Source organism: Ambystoma mexicanum, chromosome 9 (assembly GCF_040938575.1).
Source record: "Ambystoma mexicanum isolate Mex_15411 chromosome 9, UKY_AmexF1_1, whole genome shotgun sequence".
NCBI lineage: Eukaryota > Metazoa > Chordata > Amphibia > Caudata > Ambystomatidae > Ambystoma > Ambystoma mexicanum.
The window spans coordinates 372,893,574-372,917,891 of record NC_090931.1 but is presented as its reverse complement, the minus strand read 5'-3'; the positions used below and the strand labels follow the sequence as shown (position 1 = coordinate 372,917,891).

At 48.1% G+C, this 24,318-nt stretch overlaps 2 protein-coding genes across 4 annotated transcripts in view; one reads left to right on the top strand and one right to left on the bottom strand.

Moving 5' to 3' along the window:
* The window catches only part of LOC138488086 (caspase-5-like), a 504,964-nt gene extending 490,727 nt beyond the window's left edge, over window positions 1-14,237 (bottom strand). Inside the window, exons 1-4 of one of the 3 annotated variants that reach the window (XM_069614835.1) lie at window positions 14,040-14,237; window positions 13,648-13,746; window positions 13,456-13,566; window positions 13,223-13,374 (exon numbers count right to left, since the gene is read on the bottom strand). The gene's annotated coding sequence lies outside the window, so the exon portion shown is untranslated. The remainder of the gene's footprint in view (window positions 1-13,222; window positions 13,375-13,455; window positions 13,567-13,647; window positions 13,747-14,039) is intronic. The other 2 variants (XM_069614833.1, XM_069614834.1) reach the window with 2 other exon arrangements.
* The window catches only part of LOC138488085 (BICD family-like cargo adapter 1), a 184,779-nt gene that overhangs the window by 13,725 nt on the left and 146,736 nt on the right, over window positions 1-24,318 (top strand). The gene's annotated exons all lie outside the window — the stretch shown is intronic.

Sequence of the window (24,318 nt, the reverse complement as noted above, 5' to 3'; positions counted from 1 at the left end):
GTCTCCGTGTCTCAATGTGTGCCCCCACTGGTCCCCGTGCCACAATGTGTGCCCCCACTGGTTCCCGTGTCCCAATGTGTGCCCCCAATGTGTGCCCCCACTGGTCCCTGTGTCCCAGTGTGTGCCCCCACTGGTCCCCGTGCCACAATGTGTGCCCCCACTGGTCCCCGTGCCACAATGTGTGCCCCCACTAGTCCCTGTGCCACAATGTGTGCCCCCACTAGTCCCCGTGTCCCAATGTTTGCCCCCACTGTGTCCCAATGTGTGCCCCCACTGGTCCCCGTGTCCCAGTGTGTGCCCCCACTGGTCCCCTGCCCCACTGGTCCCCTTTTCACACTGTGTGCCCCCACTGGTTCCCGTGTCCCCGTGCCACAATGTGTGCCCACACTGGTCCCCGTGCCACAATGTGTGCCCACACTGGTCCCCAAGTCACACTGTGCCCCAAAGCTGTGCCCCCACTGGTCTCAGTGTCACAATGTTGTGCCCCCACTGGTCCCAGTGTCCCAATGTGTTCCCCCACTGGTCCCCTGCTCCCACTGGTCCCCATGTCCCAATGTGTTCCCCCACTGGTCCCCTGCCCCCACTGGTCCCCATGTCCCATTGTGTGCCCCCACTGGTCCCTGTGTCCCACTGTTGTGCCCCCACTGGTCTCTGTGTCTCACTGTTGTGCCCCCACTGGTCCCTGTGTCCCAATGTGTGCCCCCACTGGTCCCCGTGTCCCAATGTTGTGCAGTGTTATATTGAGTTTGGGAGTGGCGCGCGGGGTGCCCTGGGAGTGGGGTGCGGTGGGAGTGGGGCGCGAGGTGGGGGGGGTGCATTCCTAGTGTTTCACCCTTGGCACCAAATGGGCTAGAAACTACCCTGCTGCCACCACCCATAGTCTGACAGAGGCCAGGCCTTTGTGGGACCTTTGTGGGGCCTCAGGCTCCATTAGGAGCCTATTCATGAAGAAAATAAAAATCACACACCTTCTTTTGTCTTCATAAATAGGCTGTTAATGGAGCCCCAGGCCTCACAAATGCCCGGCCCCTGTCCCACTAAGCATGTGTGGCAGGGGCCGTGGATCGGGCTGCTGCTTGTTGATGAAGCAACAGCCCGATCCTTTTGTAATTTATCCTCTTTTTTTTATTTATTTTTTCAAACTGTGGATGCGCGCCCCCCTGGGCATGAGGCTGCGGCCCAACAGAGGGGCACGTCCCACAGTTTGAATACCGCTGCCCTAAGCCCTCCCCTCCAGGACCAAACACCAATATGAGTCCTAGAGGGGAGGGCTTAATCGGACATGTTCGCACTTTTACCCGGCCGGAGAGAGGTGATGCAATATCGATGGAAAGGGCCATCGATGCTGCATCACTTCTCTCTGGCTGGGGGGGGCTCAGCCCCGACTTGATTTTGCCGGGGGGGCTTCGGCCCCGGAGCCCCCCCCCGTACTCGGCACCCCTGGTTATAGTCCATTTAGGGCTCTGGCATTGTGGCCACATTGACCCTGTGCATATCCAGCCCCCCTAAACTACAGGAACTGTGCTAAACACCTATGGCATCAGTATATGAGTGAAACGTATGTGCAGAACAGTGCATCTGTACACAGTATTGAACCTCTTTCTGTTGGTATCAGGTAGTATTATCCCCACCAATAATCTTGCCATATATATGGTCGTCGGGAATTGCCATAGGCGATATTATTAGTGGGGATAATTTGTGGGGTAAATGGGAGTGGGGCATGCAGTGGTGTGCCCCGCGCCCTTTAAAATAATATAGGGGTTGCGGGGGTGTCCAGTTTCAATGGGTTAATATTAATGCAGAAATACGGCTTCATTCTTGTATGGAAATATTTTTGCAGGGATATTAACACATGGAACCATTCAGTTTCCATGAGCAACTATGGACCTTTTTCCCAGCACATACAGAAGCATTAATGCTTGTCCAAGTAACTGGAGCATTACTGACCCTCTCGAGTATGAGTGTCCATCTTCCAGGCGCCCCATGAAGTACTGATCCTCGACCAGGTAACCCAAGCACCAGGGACCTTTTTTCAGCTACAGTAGGCAGCGGTGGGCCTCTTCCTGGGTCACCAGTGGCCCTCATCCGGGTTACCCTGGGCTGCACTGTCTCCTACAGGATCCTGCTTGGGCCACTGATCCATGCCCTGGTACTTTGAGCAGAATAGACGCATCTCTATGTAACTCGAGCAGCAATGGCTGTGAGGCTGGGTTCAGTGGTCCAGAGATCACTGCACTCTGTGGAAGGTACATTGATGTGCTCAAATAACAGCATAGTGTAAAAATGCAGTCTCAGGAAAGCATGTGATATTATGGAGTTATTGTAAAAACCGAACTCTTTAAGACCCAGAAAAATATCAGGCAACTATACAACTGTACAGCAGCCTGCACGAGGGATTTTCTAATGAAGGCGCTACAAAGAGGCACCCAACCCTTCCACTGCTGGCACATTCTCACTGCAGGCAAAGGGAGTGGGGTGGTTTGACGAGTTCACTATTTTTGAAAGGGCTACAGCAGGACAGGTCTTGCAAGGGATTCCGCAAGATGGTATTCTCTGTCTATATCAGTTACATGGGCATCCCAGGAATAAGGATAGCTTTTTAGGTAAGGCAGCACACATCCCTAAGAGGAGCCGGCCTGGGCACTGAGTCACACATGTCACAGGCAATAACATGGACCTGATTGGACAGCTATTTCCACCTGTGTAATTAGAGTGCAATCTACGCTGGAAGGATGGGGGTGCAGACAGCGGAAGCCGGGCCTATCCCCAATTGTAGCAAAGCAAATATTGGTACTGTAGCTCATGCCACTCTGCAAGGCAGCCGTTTCTGGTCAAAATATGGCTCTGTTTATAGTGTGCATAAAGGTAATATATACAGGAATTCTCCCATCACTTCATGGCTACTTCCACAGGAGGCATTGCATCATACAGGGGACTTTCCCCAAAGTGGGAATTCCTTGTTTTGCTGCCATCTGTGTTAATTCGGGCTTGGAGATTTCACTGATGAGACTGAACAGTCCTGTTGCCGATGAGGGGGGTTCCAACCCAGCTTAAACGAAATCCTAAACGAAGTTTCATTGTCTTTGTCGTCACAGATCAGAAGAACAAAAGGAAATGTCAAAAGAGGTGTGGTTTTGAGTCTCAACATTTCTCCCTCTGGTGCACTGTCATTTTGAAACTGCAAAACGTCCTTTGCTTTTATTCCTTTAGTTAATCACCAGAATGTATTATTAATAAAAGGGTGCTTTCATCAGCATTTAAATGCAAATAAATATGTACTTGCAAAACAGTTTTGGCAGAAGGGGATTTCTAGCAAAAAGTCACCTTGGCGAAAGGAAGCGCTTTTAGGCCAACATCGAGACCAGGGGGTGCTGTTGGCATCCTCCCAGCCATAAGTGCCTCACCTCTGGGTTAAGCGAGGAGACTCTGGCTTTTATGCTCTTCTCTGGGTCTCTGGGGTAGAGTGTGGGGTTTCTGGGTTCTCCGTCCGTCCGTACGAGGAGTTTCATTTTGATTCATGTGGGCAGCAGAACAGTATTTCCTTCCAGAAAGGAAGTGTGGGTCTGATCCTGCTCAAAGAGAGTCACCCCGCCCTCTCTTATTCTATTTCATGCAGGGTGACCTTTGTCATCTTGTTCACCATGCGACTGCTACGCGAGGTCAGGGTATGCACAAACGTGATCAGTCTTCATCTTACTCAAAACACCTCGTGTGGGTGTGGCCTTGTGAACACGTGGGCGTGGCCTAGCTAAAGTCTGGGCGGGGCATTCCGGTGAAGGAGATTGCTGGGTTTTTCATTTTGAAATGTAGGCAAGTATGCTCCCACTTCCAGCTCAAGCTCGGACTGGCTTATAGGGCAGTAGGCCCATGGCCGAACCAAAAAACGGGAAATGCTTGTGTGGCCAGCTTTTTAGGTCAAAGTGGGGCACTTTTGGCCAATGTGTGCCAGTTACTTCACCATGCGGCTAATAGTTTTGACCAGTGTTGCTGAATAAATATTCTTTAAGATGGACAATTTGCATCACATTTGAACAAAAACCTCCCCCTTGGGTACGACTCAAACAGCGTCCCAAAACCAAGGAATTCCCATTTGCTACTGTGGGACACTTTTTCGTTGGTGGCCGAGACAATTTTACGCCTCAGTCCGACCCTGCTCCAGCTGACATGTATTCATATCATGGTCTCGGGTATATGAAAAAAATATTCAGTTCACCTATTCATGGACCATGGTATGAAACTGCTCATTTAAGGATCCACGCGCTCGCTTGTGTTTGCTGACGCATGGTGTGCTCTCCTGCTTTTACTGTCTTTATAGCTCTGTGGTTACCCATTAGCCCTTGCATTGCATTCGGCTACCGGTGACCTGTTCACGCGGCGCCATTTTCCAGACAACAGGCCCTTTCTGCTGAAAACTGGTTTCGCTACCGAAATGGCCCTTCTCGTTTTACTGCTCCCCCGACGTGGCGCATTCCAGGGTGTCCTCTAACGCTGCAAGGGCCTCTTATTCGGCCCAGGCCCCAGGAGGACTGAGGCCGGTCCAGCGCCCAGATAGTGGCCCTGATAAGCAAGGGGAGGGGGAGTTCCAAAAAACCGCAGAACGACGTGCCTGTTGTCATGTCTTTCTTTGGACACGTTGCCCTCGGGACACTTGGTAACTGCATTTTTAATTTGTCTTTAGTGTATTTTTACATGTTTTTTAAAAACAACCTACCTTTGTTGGTGCAGATTTTTTAGCATTGGTTAAACATTTCTAGGAAGTATTCGACTCCTATTATTATATACGCACTTTTAGAAATGTGGAAGGATATATTTTAATTAGTGTTTTTCCTCCCTGGTCTGGATGCATCGTAAGTTGGTGTATCCATCCAATATTCCGCTTAATTAAAAAAAAAAATGTAAGGCTTTATTATTAATTTTTTTTTAACATTAAAAAAACCCTTTGCCTTATTTAATACAAGCAGGACCTTCCAGCATTAGGCAGGTCCCTTTTTAATGCGCACCCCGTTTACTGCAACACTGCATGTCATGTATGCGGACCCCCGCAACCTATATTGTACATGGAGAGTTCAGTTACAACAAAGCTCCATGTACTGCGCGTGAAGTGTTTTCCTAAAATAAACTGTCTCCTAATGTCTTGCATTTATTAGTACTTTGGATGACAATACATTTAAGGGAGAAAAAAAAAATGGAAGCAGGTTTGGGTCCCTGCTGGCTGCAACCAACAATGCGCGGCTAAAAGGGACCTATGCCAAGGGCACTGCGCCAAAACGGCCACTGCCGAAATGGCTGCCCCTGAAGAGGGCGTACAGCCTCTTTTTTGGTTTTAGTACTTATTGTGCCTAAACAATGATACAGAGCAGAAGGTTGAGAAGCAGAACATTTACATGGCATGGCACCTGTTAATACTATCTATTGGCATACATTAACTGAATGAAATGATGGGAGCGCGACCAGGCGAAGGAAGGTGGACGGGGGAGAAACAAAAACGACGATCTTACTAGGCCCAGTGACATTGAGAACGGGCAAGTGCATGGGGAAAGGAAAAGGGGGGAAGTGCATGGAAGGGGGAGAAATTGGAAAAGTGCGGAGCATAGGAGAGAACAAAATAAATACGTCAAATAAATAGGTGAATAAACAGTGGTAGTGCAGCCGTTAAATAGCAAAGTGTTAGGTTAGTCAGATAGGGTGTATCTGATAAGTGCAGAAGAGAGTGGGTGGGGGACTGTATGGGTACAGCTACAGGCCCCAGTGCACAGGCTGGCCCGGAGGCAGTGCAGGAGGGTGGCAGGGTGAGCAGGTACCTGGGACCGAAGGACAGAGGGTGGCCAGGTGCATAGTGCTGAGAGAGAAAGCAGATCAGCAGGGGAGAAGAGGGGCAAAGGCAGAAGCGAAGAGGAAGGTCTTGAGGTGCTTCTGGAACCGTAGAAGGATCTTCTCAAGTTTCAAGGTGTCAGGGAGGCAGTTCCAGAGGGAAGCCACAGCCGAAGAGAGATCTGCACCCAGCTCGTTTCTTTGAAACACGACTGACCCTAAGGGAGTTAGAAGTAGAGGAGTGAAGGGTTCGAGAGGGGAGGTATTTACAGAGGGATAGTTGAAGGTTTTTTGGACCCAGGCCGGCCTCAGAAAGCCTTGTGGACAATGCAGAGGGTTTTAAATTTAATTCTTGCATCCATTGGGATCCAATTAAGGGATTTCAGAGCTGGAGAGATACGATCCCAGGGCTTAAGGCCAATGACAAGTCTCACAGTTCTGTTCTGGATTAGTTGTAAAGGGCAGAGAGTGGAGGCAGGTAGATTTAGAAAGAGGCTGTTACAGTAGTCTAACCTAGAGAGAATCGGAGCTTGGGAGACAGTGAGCTTCTGAGGGAAGGAGAGGAAGGGCAGAGTACCTCTAAGGAGGTGCACTAAGAAGTTTGTTTTTGTAGAGACGTCAGAGATGTGTGCGGAGAAGGAAAGTGTGGAGTCAAAGATGACCGTGAGGTTCTTAGCCTCGCAGGTAGGGCGGCAGGAGGGCCAAGGGAGGCCGGCCATAGAGTGAGGGGAAAGGATGCAGAAGGTGTACCAATGAGGAGGATCTCTGTCTTGTTGGCATTTAAACAAAGATCATTGGAGGTACTGAAAAATGAGTTGCGTGTCATCAGCACAGCACTGGAAATTTGCAGAGATGGAAATGCAGTAGGCGAGAGTTGCAAGGTATTTGTTGAAAAGCCAGGGCGAGAGGTTAGACCCCTGGGGAACACCACAGGTAGAGAAGAAAGGAAGGACCCAAGTTGTACCTGGGTGGGTCTATCAGAGAGGAATGAGGTCAGCCAGGCCAGATCCTGATCAGTGATCCCCAGGTTGTCACAGAGACGATTGAGCAGGGTGGTATTGTTGACCGTATCGAAAGCAGAGGAGAGAGCTTCACGGATTTTCAGAAGAGCAGTTTCCGTGCTTCTGGTAGCTCTGAAGCCAGATTGGTGGTCAAACATTGTAATCTTTTGTGACCTTCCACTCGCCATTCTTTATGGTCCTTGGTCCTAATCCTACTTTTTCATAATCGGTCCCCTTCGTCCTCAGTCTTCTTCGTCACAGTGCTCCTACTTTTTAGTCATTCATCAAGGTCATTCTCCTTTGTCATGTTCATTCTCCTTCTTCATGCTCCTTTCTTATAGTCCTTTTCCATCTTGACAGTCCTTCTCCTTTTGTCATAGACTTTGGTCTGAGATCTCCTTTGTCATAGTTTTACACCATAGTCCTTCTCCTTTCTCACAGTTCTTTATTGTAGTCCTTCTCCTTCATCCCAATACATCTTTTATCATAATCATTTGCCTTAGTCATAGTCCCTCTTCGTCATAGCATTACTCCATCATAGTCCAGTCCATCTGAGTCATACTCCTCCTGCATGATAGTCCTTAATCATAGTCCATCTCCATCATTGCAGACATTCAACATCAAAGTTCTTTTTCGTTGCAGTCCTTCTGCTTCATCACAGTCCTTGTCCTTCATCATAGTCCTTCCCTTTTGCCACATTCTTTTTCATTAATCATAGTCTTTCTTCATTGCAGTTCTTCTTCTTGATCATATTGCTTTTTCACAGCCCTGCTTTGTCCATGTGCTTCATTATAGTCCTTCTCCTTTGACACAGTCATTCTTTTTCATCAGCCCATCGGCTTCATTACATTCCTTTTCCTTCATCACAAACCTTGCTCTTTGACCTTTTTGTTATAGTCCTGCTCCCTCATCAGTCTTTCTCCTTTGTCATAGTCCTTCTGTCTTGTCACAGTACATCATAATCCTCCTCCTTTATTACAGTCTTTGTCCTTCCTTTTCATAGTCCTTCTACTTCGTTTTAGTCCTTCTTCATCACAGGACTTCAACAGCACATCTATTTCATCACAGCCTTTCTCCTTCATTATAATTCTTAATGGGCCTTGATTACAGACCTTCTCCCTGTTGCTCCTTTGTCACATTCTTTTTTCTTTGTCACCGTTTTTTATCGGTCCTTCATCCTAGTCCTTCACCTTCTTTCTGTTTCACCTTTGCAATATTGCTTCACCATTGCTTTACTTCGTTCATAGTCGCTCTTCTTTGCCACAGTCCTTCATAACAGGCATTCTCCTTAATCAAATTCCTTCTCCTTTATCACAGTGTTGTGTAATTCCTTCTCCTTCATCCTAGCCCTTCACATCACCATAGCCCCCCTTCTTCAGTAACCTTTGTTTGTCATAGTACTTGTCCTGAGTGACAGTGCTTCTCCTCCATCAGACCTTCTCATTCAGCACGTTCCTTCTTTTTGTTGCCGCCCGTCTCATCACAGTATCAGTCCTTCTCTACAGTCCACTTCCTTCATCAGAATTCATCTCCTTCATTGCAGCATGTCTCCTTTGTCACAGTCCTTGCCATTTATCATAGGCCTCCTTCATATTACTTTATCTTAATTAAAGTCTCTCTTCTTTTGTCGCAGCCGCTCGTAACAGTCCTTAATCTCAGTCATTCTCCTTTGTCCCACTAATTCTCTTTTGTCACAGTTCTTTGTCAGTCCTTCTCCTTCATCCTAGTCCATCATTATCGTAGTCCCTCTACTTTAGTGACATTCCTTCATGACCGTCCTTGTCCTTTTTCTCAGTCCTCCTTCTTCATCACAGTATTTGTCTCTTGCCAATTTTTCTCCTTCCTTTCAGTCCTCTCTCATCGCAGTCCTTTTCCTCCATCACTTTCCTTCGCCAATGTACCACTCCGTCTCTGTCATGCAAGTCCTTCTCCTACGTCCCAGTCTTTTTCTCTTTAATCAGTCTTTCTCGTTTGCCCCTGTCTTTCTCTTCCGTCACAGTCCTTCTCATCCATCACCTTCCTTCTCCCTTTGCCAGTCCTTCATCACTGTCTTGTTCATGAATGACTGCTGTCTCCCTCATCACAGTCCTTCCCCTCAGCCATTTTCCTTGCCACAGTCCTTTTATTTTTTTCTACATTTTGACATGGGTGGCCTTACTTGATTTTAAGGTTCGAGGTATGCAAGAAACTTAAGCTCTGTTATTAAGCGTGAAACTTGTAGGCAAGTATGTAGTAGAGCAGCTGGACCAAGTGTCCCAGACACACATGGAAAGGCTTGAATGCTGCTCAAATGTTTTGAAGCCGGAGATGGGTATGTGCCTTTTATGCTATCGAATCGCCCTTGCATCAGTAATAATTATCATTTTTACATGAATGTTGCTGCATTGTTGGTAAACAGGTGCTGGGTCTTGGCTCATGCAATATTCTCATCTTGCTCCAAACAGTAGTCATTAAGCATTACATGACTTCATACACATTGTCTCCTATATCTTTGATGTCTATCTTGTTTCAGAGTGGTACCGTTTTGGCTGTATAGAAAACAGAGTGCTAGGGGTTAAACTGTTTTGTTGGATATTCTTTACAGTTATCAATCTTGCAAGTCTCGTCTTCAGAGTCAGTGAATTCCCCCACCTCCTCACCTGAGCTGCTGGTGTCTTGTCGCAGAGTCTTCTTTTTACCCTGGGTTAGATAGCCTTTTTTTTTAATGTAGATAGGGTAATACTCAGGAACACGCTACAGTGGTTGCTTGATTGGCAAGCAGGCCAATGGCGTCGCTCCCGAGACAGCCAGATGCGGGGGGGAAAGCCATGAATGGCACAAAAAAAAACGTATTCCTTTGCAGGCGTAATGTGTTCTTTGCAGATAGTATGGTAGTATCTTGTGATCCAGGATACTGTGGATGGATGGCTTCAGAGAACAGGCCCCCCAAGGAGGAGACATTCCAGGTCTGATGGTCTAGAAGTGGAAACCAGGAACCGAGCGTCCCTAAACAGCATCTCCCAGGGAACGAGAGCACACCCAGTCGGATACAGCGAGAGAAAGTATCTGCGTAGAGACGGGCAGCGAGTCTGTGACCTCCGAGATAACAAGGGAAAAGGAGAAACACTATAGATGGGCAGAAAACCTGAGAGAGCGGATGCAAGAAAGGGAAGCCAGAGATGAGGAGAACGGTGAGTCTGAAGAGGGGGAGAGAGCGCTATGGCGTGGTTGCAGAGAGAAACCAAACCAACGGGGAGCGCAGGGAGAGCAAGATGCCACAGAGGGATGCAGCAAGAGAGAAAAAGCAGGAAGGCTCAGCAGAGCGCAAAGCAGGGAAAATGGCGTGTAGACCCAAAGGAGAAACCTAGGCTAAGGGTTGCAACGAGCCGACCGCCGGGAGGGCGGGGAATATGAACCTCCCGGCGGCAGCCATGCTGGAAAAGACTAGACCGCCAGGAAGGAGACGTGAAGGGTGAATCAATGGCGGCAAGATTGACAGCATTCCTATATGCGCCAACTGGTGCAGCGCGTCATAACAGTCCCCGGTATTGCTTCAAAGTATGTTTTAACATATTTATTGGTGTAATGCTGGATGGTACAGACATCAAAAGCATTTCATGGGCATTTTGATTGCCGGGCCTATAAGAAGTATTTAGTCAGCCAGCAGTGGCTCATCATTTACCTAATAATAGTGACATGATGACCGGTCATTCACCTTCCATTTGTTTTTTAGCTGGGCCCATTCTGTATGGGGCCGACACAAATTCATGCCTATAAATGTAAAATGCAACAAACAACTGCAAAACACCAAACTGTTGGCCTTGTCAATGCTTATTCTGTATGTTTATCAACTGTGCACATCGTTTCTGTAGCTGCTCCATATTTTGAACGAATGGGTAAAGATCACGATCTGCAGATCAACAAGTGACTGACCCGACCTTCCACAGACAAATGGTGACATCTCCTGGGCTGATCAATCACAACGTACTCCCTTCAGTCACAAACCCAGGCAACCAATGCCATGCTCTTACAAAAGTCACCCCAGCTCTCTCTCCAACCTCACTCAATACTTTTCATACTACCAACCTACTCAAGAATGTATGTGACTCTCCATGCAGCTCACCACAGATGAGCACAGAAACAATGTGCGAGACTGTAGTCGCTGGACTTGAATCGTGCAGTGTGCATCACAGAGATAGAAAGAGGCTTAAAGCAGCAGTACCCTGAGAGGTACAGAAAGCCTGCTCCCGGATTTTGGAATCTAGACCAGGGGATTAAATGGCCTGGTGCCTGGACCTTTCCCACATTGACTAAGGACAAGTGTTATCTCGTGCAGGGGGCAAGACCACAAGGTGTTTGGGTGGCGATGCATGGCAAGAACCTAAGTTCCATGCTGCCTGGTTCTCCCCTGCCACCTGGCCTTGTTACCTGTCTCCTCCACAAGATTCACGCAAGCACTCCCCTCGAGGAGCTCCCATTCATACCCTTCTCCATCTTTCCCCCACTCCTCTAGCGGTTTCTTGCTGCTGCCTGGTAACATCTCCTGTCCCCGCCAGAGGCATAGCCAGTATTGTCTAACAAGTGGGGTCTGAAGCTAATGTAGGTGGGCCTACCACAGTGTCATTAACATCTGTACATGCCCGTACAGCACTGTTGAGTGGGCATTTACAGATTTTGGGCGGGCTTTGCCCACTCAAAAGGGACATCCTGGTCTCCAACCCAGGCCTCCCTATCACTGATACCTATACCAGTGCTTCCTCCAGACAAACCCTTACCGACATACACGCTGTTGTTCCTTCTCCAGGCCTATGGATCCCCCCATATGGTCTCTGTTCTCTCTCCTTTTTCCTCTTCTCCCATTAATAGTGGCTCCCGGTGGGAGGCCCTCCTGGTCCCCTTTCACTCCTCTACGACCATCAATGTCTACTTAAATGGCACCATCTTGGTCCAGAAACCTCACACGAATCTCATCTTTGATAGACACTTTCTGTGCCATATCAGCTCTGGAACCGTCTTCCTCTGCCACCTCTTAGGCACCCCCTGCTGCTTCTCTCGCTGCCCTGTTGCCTCCCTCCTCTGCCACCCCTCTGGCACTCTCTTCCCCCTCTCTGACTACCCTGCCATTTCTTTCTTCCTTCCTCCTCTGCCCATCCTCAGGCACCTCCAACATTTCCACAGGGTGTTCCTCTGGCCTGTACCCCTCCCCGGAAGTCCTTCAAATGTGGCAACCTGCTCCACATCGCTACTCTCAACTCTTGTATGCTGTCAAACAATCCTCTGCCATCTGCCAACTCCTGGAAGAGCTCATTTGGACGTACTCTGTCTCACTGAGACTTGGTTCACGGCCAGCTCTATCACATGTTTCGACACTCTCCTTCCTGATGGCTACAAGATCCTCTCTGAACCCAGAACCAACCGTCCTGGTGGGGGTTAAGCCTTGATTTTCCCAGAGTGGATCCCTGCTTCTATCATTCCAATGCAGAGCTGCTCCTCCTTTGAATGCCTGGTCTGCAGGCTCTCTATCTCTCCTGGCCTCTCTCACTGTGGCCGCTATCTACAGGCCTATCTACAAATAAATGTACCCCTGCATGTATCGCAAAAGGAAATATTAAGTTTAGATGATAGAGATTAGTGTGTTAGTCTATCCTGGTTCTAAATTGTCCACAATCCTTATTTTAAGAGATCCATGGACGATGAGTCTGGGAGGTGCCATCTACAGTGCATATAATGAAGAAAATATGCAAAGAACAAGAGAAAAGAAAGGAGCTAATTGGAATCAATGATTCTCCTTTACTTAAATCAATAGTGCGCCACAAGTAAACAAGAAATCAAACAACAAAGAAACAAAAGCGAGTCTATGCATTCATCAATTATGATCCATTGATAATGTTCATATTCACTTTGATATAAATTGACAATGATACATAATGAGTAATAAGTACAAATGTTATTAAAACAAATTAGGCAAGGTAATATTTGGTACATAGACAAAATCAGCAATGATCATAAACTCTAATCAGTTCTAAAGCAAAGGTTATAATGATCCAGATGCTGGCTATTAATCAAAGCCTTCAATGCATACTGGGACGGGGCGGGTTTTCAAGTCACCCTCAGGGTACATCATGTTATTTGGAAAAGAGAGACACAAAGATGTTCCAGGGTCATTGGATAAAAGATATCTTTGCCTACGTGGAAGATAGTGACAGGCAAAATCTAAAGACAGGGGACTTATTATTTGTTGTGGTTCCCTGCATTCTCCACGTTTCGGCAGTCATAAAATATGTTGAGGCTGCCTTCATCAAAGCATCAAGTCAAGGACCATGGATGGGGGTACATAAATAGAATATCAGTGGCATCCTACCACTAGGGCCTGTTAAGACTAGGCTCGAGTACTAAATAGTGAATTCTCTCAGTCCGAGACATTTATTTACCTGCCGGGACTGAAATCCCAATATCTGGGTTTGGTCTTCAATGGAGAGCGAGCCAGTTGAGTTTGGTAATCACGGTGCTTGTGGTGTGGGCAAAAGCCCTGAGGGCTGCCGAGAACCAGATCTTGGAACGTATTATCAGCGTGCGTGGTGTCCTGTGAAGTAGATAATACTGTTTGGACAGACTATATACATATGCAGCTCTTGTGGTAAAAGTATTTAGTGACTGCAAGTACCTGTGATTATTGTTCCCAATGTTTGTTTAAGCTTGGCGGTGCTCCGATTAATTAGCGATATGGACAAACACTCTCCGAATCTTGAGAGGCAGGTGAGGCACGTGTAGTGTCCTGTGAAATAAACAGTAATGTTTCAACAGACTATTCACATAGTGAACTAAAGTAATAGGAGTATCTGGTGTCTCGGGCTACCTGTGGTGGTGGTTCCCAAAGTTGATTCAAAAACCGTCCATCCTCCGGTTTGCTAGAGGTGGGAACAGCTCCTCGTGATGCTCTACGTTGTCACTGCTGCTGTGAAGGAAATCAGAGGGCAGGAGCCATTGTTAGAGGACTGCTCTGTCCGGTCAAAATTGTATGCAGCCTAGAATCGATGTGACCCCTGTCGTTGCAGCGCGGCATAAATGTTTAAAGAATTAATAAGAAGACTGTGGCTATGTATTCAAACTGTTGCTAACCTGCCGGTCCAACCCGTGCAGGCATGCACATAACAGCGTGCTGCACAGACTGTATGCTATTCCGGGCAGTACGTAGGTCGGGTCAGTGCGAGGACTCCAGGGTTAGTGCTATACAGAGTGAGCCTTTACCTGTTTCTTTCTTGAGGTCAGCAGAGCATTGCGTGTAGCATTTCGTCCGCAGCCGACTGGAAAGGGAAAGTGCGCGCTGCTTGTCCGATGCTAGTTATCTTGTTGCCATAGCAATGGTGCGTGCGCGGCTTGTGCTGCACATTGGGGCTTGAGTGTAAAGCTTGAATACCATGTCGTTGGCTACACTTCCAAGGATGGTAACAGGGATCTCCTGGGCTCACTTCCCCTATAGCGGAATGGATGTTTTTATAAGTATTCAATCGCTATTTATGCACTAGGAATATGTTTACTCGTCGGGCTCTGCAGCAGCACGGTGTTGGCAGGTTGCCATGGTGATCGTGCATGCGCAGCGGCCGATACTTGTTTCTATCTGTGGCGTGTCTAGGAGCGGCTACCCAGCAGGTTATTTTCCCATAGTGTTGGTGCATATGTGGCTTTAGCAAACCAACTAGACATGGCAGTAATACTTGCGGCTGTGTTGGTAGCAGTACGATCAAGGGTGGTGGCAAGTGTCTCATAAACTCACTACCCCTGTTGTGTAGTGAGCATATAGTTGTGAAGTAATGTGAGTTCGGCAGTTGTTCCGAACAAAAAGTGTATTTACAGGTAAACCCTGCAGCAACAGGTTGTTGCAGGGTTACCATGGTGATCGCGCGTGCGCAATGGAGGTTCTGTTGCTGTATGCGTCGGGTCTCTAGGGCATTCCCCGGCTGCTTCTGTTTCATGAAGGGCCGTCCCTGGTCCTGTGACGGGGATGCCTCAGTAGGTAATTTGATCCTGTTGTAGAATCAGTGATCTCAAAAATGCAGCTGTGTCAATGTATCTTCTTAGTGTTTGTGCTCAGCTGGTGTACTTGGTGGCATACTGGTGCAGTTATACAGGTACCTAGTTCCACAAGTGATGGTTATTGCTGGTACACTGCCATGTGGCTGGGGTGTGTTGTGGATTCAGGTCCATGACCTGCTGGGGAGCATGGTCATGGGTCACCTGAGACTTGTTTGGACCGGGATTGATATCAAGCACTATAATGTGGCACAGTTAATAGTCATGTGGCACTTGGTCATAAAAGGGATCCGGGGGTAGCACCCAGTGTTTCAAAAGACAATTGGCTGGAAAATGTAATTCAGACCAAGATAGTAATTATCTAAACGATGGATCCACCTGGATTCTTTGTGGAGGAGGCTTTGTTGAATGTCCGCACCTCCCTTGACATTTTCTATCACCCACCAAAATATGTCATTTGGTGTGTGGTTAGTTGCTAGATAATGTTCAACTAGGGGTGCTGTCAGATTTTTGCATCTGATTTTTGATCGATGTTCCGATATTCTGGTGTTGACATATTTAGTAGTTTGTCTGATGTATCTTAAGCCACAAGGGCATTGGATAGAATAAATTACATTGTAGCTTTTACAGTTTGTGAGGTCTCTTAAGGTCCATTCCTACCTTCCAATTGTGAAGGTTTTCATCTTCTTGCTGAATTGGCAAGCAACACAGTTGCCACATGGGTGGTGGCCTTGTAAGGTGGCCTTGTAAGGGACGTAAAGTCCTGAGCACACTGTGTTGTTGGTCTGGTTGGTACAGAGAGTGTACCAAGTGTTCTTTAATATTCTTGGCTCGTTTGTATGCAAACCTTGGGAGGTGGTTCTTCCGGTAGGTTAAAGAGGAGCTATGTGCCAGTGTTTATGAATAATTTTCTTTATCTGGGCTGTATAGGTACCATGGGTAACTACACAGGTTAGTCGGACTTATGTGTTTTCCCGGTGTCCGTTCTGCGGTCACAGCAGAATATCCCTGTTGGTGTTGCAAGCTTTTTTTCTGGCTTGTTCAAGCTGTTTTTTGGGGTACCCTCTCGTTCGTAATCGGGTGGACAAAGCTGTAGAGTGTCTCCTGAAGTCCTCGATAGAGGTGCAATTCCTACATTTCTGGAGAAATTGCCGTAAGGGAGGTTATCTTTCGTATGTGCAGGATGATTGCTGGCATGGTGAAGCAGCGTGTTTCTGTCCGGTTTTTGATGGAGATCGCATTCAAGTTTGCCATCCTTCTGTCGAATGATGAGATCCAGAAATGTAATTTCTGAGGTGCTGTGCTCCATGGTGAATTGTGTATCTTGATTGCAGGTGTAAGCCATGTCCAGAATTGCTCTAGTTGTTCCAGTGGACCCGTCCAGATAAAGATGATGTCAATGTATCTGTACCATTGACTCACCTGTTCCCTCCCGATGTTTAATTGGGAAAAGACATATTCATTTTCGTATTTGGCCATGTAGAGTATTGCTAAACTGGGGACGAAAGCTGCGCCCATGGCCGTGCCCTTCGTCTGTAAATATATTTGATTGTCAAATGTAAAAAAAAAAGTTTTCGCATAATGCTATTGACATAAGCTCCAAGATTAAATCTGCTGGCACCCTATGCTGTAATGGGTCCAATGTGAGACATTCCCGAACACATTCGATAGCTGCTTCCTGATGTATATTAATATAAAGGGGCTTGATGTCCATAGTTACTAGTATTTGTGTAGAGTGGTCAAATGTCATTCCCTCAAAGATAGTACAGGCCGCCTGGCCAGGTGGCCCGCTTCCTCTCTGAGTGGGCTGACCTCGCCTCTTCTCTGCCTCTCAACTTCTTCTCCTCTGAGACTTGAATATCCACCTCAAATCTTTCTCTCTGTGTCTCTGTCTCTGTCTCAGTCTCTGTCTCTCTCTCTGAGTTATTTCTTTCTTCGCCTCAGGTCAAGCCAACTCCAGCACTGTCACCTACCTTCTCGATCATCCGACCCATGAAGCATGTGTCAGTTGAGGCTTTCACCGCTACTTTCTCTCCTTCTCCTGCACCTTTGGCTGATGCACACTCTGACACCGCCCTCTCTAACCTTCATCTCTCTATCTCTAACACTCTACATGTCCTTGCCCCTGTCACGAGGATCCGCTTGAAGCCCATATCCAAGTGCAACTCTTGGTATAATTCCGACCGCGCCGCCCTTAAACGCAAGTGTAGGACAGCGAACAGGAAGGCACACCCCCTGACAAACTGGCCTGCCACCTGCTCCAAGGGCCGTACAGACTCTGTCCACTAAGAAGAGAGCCTAAATCCAAGCCCACATCTCTGCAGCATCTAACAACTCAGCCAAACCTTTCAAAATCTGCAAGGAGCTGGCCAATCTGACTGCAGTCTCGAAATCTCCTGTTCCCTCCCAGGCCCTCTGCACGGCCTTGGTCTCTCATTTCACTACTAAAGCTCAGGACATCCTGTCCACCCTCTCTTCCTCTTCCTCCTTCTCTACCACTCTTGGCCCATCTAAGGCAGTCTCTCCTCCCCCTTTCTCCTCCTTTCCCCCATTCACCCCAGACAAGGTTTCTAGACAAGTCCGATCTATGAAAGTCTTTTCAAAGCAGGTTCTTCCCTGCTCACCCAGAACTACCAAGGACCACATCGACACCCTTTCTCCAGTCTTGGCCAATTTCTGCAATCACTCCTTTGACACTGGAACTACCCCTCCCCCCGCTTAAGTACTCTCTTGAACACCCCCTTCCAATCACTCGCCATCACTCATTTCCTGGGCAAACTTTTGGAAAAGCTGGCCATCTCCCAGTTTAATCTACATACCGAATCTGTTGGTTCCCTCCATGACCACCAGTCTGACTTCAGAGCTACCTACCAGAAGCATGGAAACTGCTCTCCAGAACACCTGTGAAAGACTTTCTCTCTAATCTTGACTCTAATCTCCCTTCTCTCCTCATTCTCCTCGATCTATCCTCTGCTTTTGACATGGTCAACCATGCCATCCTGCTCAATCGATCCGTGACAACTGTGGTATTACTGATCAGGCCCTGGCCTGGTTGACCTCCTTTCTCACTGACCAACCCTCTCGGGTCCAACTAGGGTCTTTCCTCTCTTCTATCTCTCTCTACTTGTGGTGTTCCCCAGGGGTCTAACCTCATTGGCTCTTCAACCACTACATGGCATCTCTTGCCCACTGCATCGCTACTTTCTGCTCCAATTTTCAATGTTATGCAGATGACACTCCGCTCTCTTGCAGGCTCACCTCAGTCACCTCTGCTTCTTCTCTCTTAGCAGACTGTCTAGCCAGAGTTCAGGAATGGTGTGCTGCCAATGATCTCTGCCTTAATGCCAGTAAGACTGAGATCCTCCTCATTGGGACACCCGCTCCCTCCTTTCATCTCTCTGGCTGCCCACTCTGGGCCCTCTTCCTGTTCTGTCCTGTGAGGCTAAGAACCCTCACAGGACAGAACAGGTGTCATATTCGACTCCACCCTCTCCTTCTCTTCTCACATCTTTGACATCTCTAAGAAGTCAAACTATTAGCTGCACCTCCTCAGAAGTATTCTTCCTTTTCTCACTTTCCTCCAGAAGCTCACTGTCTCCAGAGCTTTGGTCCTTTCTAGGCTGAACTACTGCAACAGACTCTTTCTAAATCGTACTGCCTCTACTCTTTGACCTTTTGCTATGTATCCAGAACAGGACTGCAAGACTTGTTTTTGGCCTCAAACCTAGGGATCGTATCTCTTCAGTTCTGAAATATTTTCACTGGCTACCTGTGGCTGCAAGGATCAACTTCAAGACCCTCTGCATCATACACATGGCTTTCTGGGGCTTGGGATCGCTCTACCTCTAACGTTCTCTTCCAAGCCATCTTCCTTCTCGAGGTCTCTGCTCATCCACCTCCAACTCTCTGAGGGTCAGATGCTTCTACAAGTAGAGAGTTGGGGGCAGATCTATCTCCTCGGCTGGGGCCTCCCTCTGGAACAGCCTCCCTGCCTATCTCAAACCTGAGCAGAACCACCTCCGGTTCCAGAAGCAACTCGAGCTTACTCTATTCCTCTCCCCTGCTCAAGCACCTGACTGCTCTGTGCTCTGGTCACCTGGTCACCCTCTGAACCCGGGTCCAGGCTCCTGCATGTCCTTGCACTGCCTCCGGGCTCCCCAGCCCTTAAGGGTCTGTATCTGCATCCATACAGTCCCTTCTCTCTGCACTTATGAGCCACCCGCTGGCTACACTTGTGAGTTAACTGCACTTCCCCTTCCCCCTGCATGTCTCCCCATCCCTCTACCCCACACTTGCGCGATCTGAATGACACAAGGCCTAGTAAGATCGTTTTTGTCCTCCCTTTGTTTCCCCTTCCTTGTCTTGTCGCACCTAGAAACACTTGTGTACAGGCGCGTTATAAATGCCACATCGTATATCATATCACTCAGGCCCTGCCCTGTCTACGCTTCACTCCCCGCCCTTGTCTGCATCCTCTGTGCCCCCACCCCTTGCCGGCACAAGCCTCCTTGTGAGCATCCTGGGCAGATCTATTGTCTTCTGCCCAGCGGCTGCTTCTTGTTGCTCTACTCCACCGTTCTTTCCACCATCCACCTCTTATCTCACACTTGCGACGACATGGCCACTTCTACCTCTTTCTTTTGCAGAGCGGCGATCCCTGCTGTGCCTCTATCCCCATCATTCCCACTTCTGCCTACACTCCATGGCCCCTGTGTCATGTCACCTTGGGTAGGGAAAAGCTCTGTGTTGCCTCTTTCTCTGTTAGCTGCCCAGACATGGTCGGGCAGCCCTCCCCATTATCTTTTTGCTGCCGGTTTGATTTTATTTTTTTACTGCAAAAACCCATCGAAAAATATGGCGGTGGGGTGGGTAGAGGGATATAAGGTTTCGGGGTGTTTTGGGACTAGATTTTAAATAGGTGGGAAGGGGGCAAAAAATGCTGTGAAATAAAAACGGCGATGGAATGACATGGAACCATAATGCTTAGATGTTACATCGTTGTCTAAAAGAACAGTGCTTGTGGCAGCACAAGAGCTGTCAATTAAGTGGGAATGGTAAGGGACCATACATTCCGGCAGAGTGTCCATGGCGCAAGTAGTCATCATGGTTATCATGACCAAGATGCTTTATTGGCATGCTGGTACATACAGTTCCACACTCTCTCTGGTAGTCACCCTTTTGGTTTGCAGCTTTTCTAAAAGGCCCTATTGCTTCCTGCACTTTCTTTGGTGGCATGCATGGGGCACATATTGCATGGGGCACATATTGCATGGGGCACATATTGCATGGGGCACATATTGCATGCGGCACATATTGCATGGGGCACATCATGCAGAGGCACATGTTGCTGTTCCTGCTGCTAATTATGGTGTCCTCAGGGTGACTGAATCTGCAGATATTGGGGTACAGCATTTCTTTGTAATCAGGACAGTGTAGAGGAAAGGGTCTCGCAGTCTATACTTCTCCGAAGTTAGGCTGTTGACAGGTTCTGTCCTCCTTGGGCGCCCTCTATGGGCTGTGCCAGGCACCTTTTGATTTCAAGCTTGTGGTCGCTTTGTCTGTATTTGGTCAGGGGTGGCCAGTGTTTAGTTTTTTACCACCCTTACGTACTCTGCAAGTTCCTCCTTTTAGAGTGAGGGTGGGCTTGAGTGCACTTGTGGGAGCGAGAGCGGCAGTGTTCACTAATGAAGAGAGGGGGAAAAGCCTCTTCTGGGGGCGAGGGCGGCAGGATTTCCTTAGGAGGGCAACGGGGGCAGAGTAGATGGTGGGAGGGAGAAGAATCGGTCAGGGGCAGTGGGGGGTGGGGGGGTAAAGGTGATGTAGAGAGGAACAGTGCAGGGCCGAGTACACGCTACCAGAGAGTATAAGCCACACTATCCACACAAGGGTCGTAGTTCATATCTAAAAGACGAATGGAATGCTTATATGAGGACAAGGGGAGATTGGACGAAGAGGGGTGGGGCAGCAGGATGGAATGCTGAATTATAACAATAGTAGGAGGTCACTGGTGACGGGGGAGCCTGCTAGAAGGATTGGGAGTGAAAGTCCAGTCAAAGTAGCACATGGAGAAGGCCTCCAATGAGGTGATATTCACTGAGACAGTGGGTGGACACTGCAGGTAACGGCCCACAATCCAAATTAAGGTCCTGCTCAATCGGACTGCTTGGAGCATGGGCTTGGCCCTGTGAATACAGCAAAGGTTCTGAGCATTCCGATTGGCCCCCACTCCCTCCCAGGGCCCTAATGGGTAATAGTGAATTCTGTTCCTCTTGCATTTTCTGCATATGTGATCATTGTAGGTCTGATGAAATGACCCCTGCTCTGAGCAGGGGGACAGGGAAGAGTAGCAGATTCTAAACTCCTACTCAGCGCAGCCACACTCCTACTAAAGCTGTTTGCCGGAATGCATGTTACTCTGTGATTGCCATGCTGCCAAGCTCCAATGCAGCTGCTGGAGTGTCAGTAGACCATCCCAGCATAGTTGCACGTTTGCACTATACTTTTACAGCATGGAGCATTATGAAAGTGATCCCGATTCACAGGCAGAATTAACAGCGTCATTTTGTGTTGCAAAAAATCAAAAAAGCTCAGCATTGCCTACTCGTGGAGATGGCATTCTGTCACAGTAGGAACACAGTTTCCGCCAGGCCTCTAAATTTAACTTGCTGTGATTAGTGTGTGATCTGCCTCAAGGGGAACAACAAATATGTATGAGGCCTGCCGGGTGACCACCTGGATGGGAGATTGATGAGTGGATTGCTGCACCTGCTTCAACGATCTAGTTTGAATGCGTGGAAGACAGCTCAGTGGGTGAATGCTAAGGCTACAGAGAGCTAGTAGGTTGAACTCCTGCAGCTAAGATCTGGATGCAAACAGGTGAGAAGATTGCTCAGCGGGTTGCCGAAGAGATCTTATTAAAAAGCCTGTAAGATGGCTTAGTGGGTAGATGAGCATGCTACAGGGAGCTTGATATGTGGCGCTACTGCAGCAGGGAGATAAATGCACCTACACCAGAGATCGGAATTTTGTGTCTGGCAGATAGCTCAGTTGGTATGTGTCTATGCTGCAGAGAGTTTGGTGAGTTAAGCACCTGCAGTAGAGTTATGTATGTAAATAGCTTGGCAGAATAGAGCACCAGTAGTAGACATCTCTGATTTATGTCCAGAAGATAACTCAGTGGGTAGATGCACTTGCTGTGTGGATCTTTGTTTGCCTGCAGGCAAAACTGAAACACAGCCACCAGAGCTATGACTGTTTCTTTTCAAGAAAGGAGTGGGATAAACGGGTCGTTTTTGGAGATTAAATTGTTTAGTGACCTGCTAGGTGGCACTTATGATACACAATGGCTTTGATTAATTGCGTGAGGGCTCAGAATTAGCTGCTAGCTTGATCCATTTTAAGGTTTCGTTCATCTACGTAAGGGGAGGATTACCCATTACCTTGGCTAGAGATGGCCTTCCAATTGTTCCCACTTATAAGCGTAGATGAAAGTTGTAACCGGGGCCATGTGTAGCTTAGTACGCTGTCAAGTAGCAGGTTGGGCCAGGTGAGCTGGGAGATTTCGCCTTTGGCAATCAATTGTCACAGTGCTATAATAGACCATTTCTAGGTACAATAGCCTGCCAGTGATTGAGGTAATAAGACTGCCTATTAAGTGCTCGGATTGTAAGAGCAGCCACAAGGAGGGTGATAGAGGAGATGGGTTTGCTTAAGACTAGGGTTCCTTAAAGGGGTTGCTTACATAACTTGCTACCTCAGGTGGTAATGCAATAGGGTGGAATTGGCACGGGCATCATTACAAGAGCCTGATAATAATTAGGGTAGCAAGACAACCAATGCAGGACTAACACTACAGACCCCAACAATGGGCATGATAGAGGCAGTGGATGTATCAATGCCCAAATGATGGGTATGTTAATGCCCCAATGACGGGTATGGTGTAGCCCACTAATGGGTATGTTATGCCCCAATGATGGACACGTTAATGCCCCAATGGTGGGAATGTTTATGCCCCAATGACTGGTATGCTATAGCCCACGAATGGGTATGTTAATGCCTCAATGATGGGTACGTTAATGCCCCAATGGATAGAGGGGCACAGAGTAGGGGTACAGCTGTACAGCGTGGTGGGGAGTAGAGTGGGATGGCGTCTAGCGAGTCAGGCGGCGCAGGGCGAAGTCATGGCCTAGGTGTTGAGGAGAGACTCCTTGAAGAGGTGTCTCGAGCTCTTTCCTTAATTGTAGGAGCAAGTCTGATGCTGACAGGGACTAGGTTCCATAGTCTTGGGGTGTAGGCAGAGAAGGCTTGATTTGTGGTCCTTTCCTTTTTGCAGCAGCGGATTTCAAGTCTGCACATGTCCTGGCTTCGGGTGGTGTGATGTCTGCCGGAGATGCTGGGTTCCTCTGTGAGGTAGTTGGATGACTTGAGGGCATTATGATGATCAGCAGGAGTTTAAGGTGATTCGTGCGTGCAGTCGGTGCCACTGAAGATTGATGAGAGCCGGGTGATGTGGTTGTATCTGCGTAGACCCTTGATGCGGCTGTACCTAGGACACTTCTCAGGGAAACAAAGGAGGATGACGGGAGGCCTTCGAGGAGGGCATTGCCCCCTTCCAGGTGGGACAGGACGAGTGCTTGAACGGTGGATCTAAAGCCGCCTGGAGGGAGGAAGGGCTTGACTTTCTGCATTAGGGAGAGCTGATACCAAGCTTTCTGAGTTTTCATACCTATGTGCGTTTTGAAGGAGGGCTGTTTGTCGATGTGCAACCTGAGGGACTTGGCATAGGAGGTGAGCTCGGGTGTGAGGCCCTCAGGGTTCATGGTTGATAGCCAGGTCTGTTTGTCTGGGTTTTCTGTGTTGTTTGTGAGTAGTAGGAATTCGGTCTTGGATGGGTAACCAGTTTCCAACTAGTTTTTTAATGTTTAGTTTTCTTCCCATCACGAAACTGGTCCCCCAATAACAAAATTCATTGGCAAGTACCCATTTTCAGATATAGTTGCTCACCAACTGCAAAGGAAAAAGAGGTTGGAGGGCTGCTTAAGTAGGGAAAGTGGGGTGTTAACCTGCAGACTTAATAATGCCGCAATGGTATGCCATGTAACATAACAGCAAGGTTGGAGATTTGGTACAGAGTTGCAAACGCGAGGAGACAAGAGGACAGCTCCCATGCTACCAGAAGGTAGCTTGGCATGTGGAAGAGATGCTACGGCAGGGGCTCGTTGCCGGCACACAACGGTGGGGCATTACTGTCCATCAAGTCAGCACAGTGCTGACGGTGGACTGGGTGACATTGGGTTGAATACACCCAGTTATGGAACATGCTGGTTTAGAATAGGATGCTGCAACAGCCAGCATAGGACTAAGCATCAAGAAAGTAGGGTGCTGGTGCTTGCACTGCTATATATAAGCATTACCTTTGCTCCTGTGGCCAAGCCATATCCGGCCATTCCTCGATCGGGATTCAGCTCACTCTGCCATCTCCTTGGAGAAGCTGGTC